Genomic DNA, 211 nt, shown 5'->3' on the forward strand with positions numbered 1-211 from the left:
CATGTTTCCGTTATAAACACATATTTAGTATCCCCATATCCACGGGTGGACGGTGTGGAGCTTGAAGAAGACTGGCACAACTGCCACAGAAAGTGCTATTCAGCAGTCTGAGGAGTTTTAGGAGTGATTTATACCCAAATTTATGTGCTTTTCCTGTAAGTGGGGAGGTGTCTGCACCAAGCTGGGCCAGTATTTGAATCTCCAAGGAAAT

The sequence above is a fragment of the Acanthisitta chloris genome, unplaced genomic scaffold (genome assembly GCF_000695815.1).
Source record: "Acanthisitta chloris isolate BGI_N310 unplaced genomic scaffold, ASM69581v1 scaffold33413, whole genome shotgun sequence".
Classification (NCBI taxonomy): Eukaryota; Metazoa; Chordata; class Aves; order Passeriformes; family Acanthisittidae; genus Acanthisitta; species Acanthisitta chloris.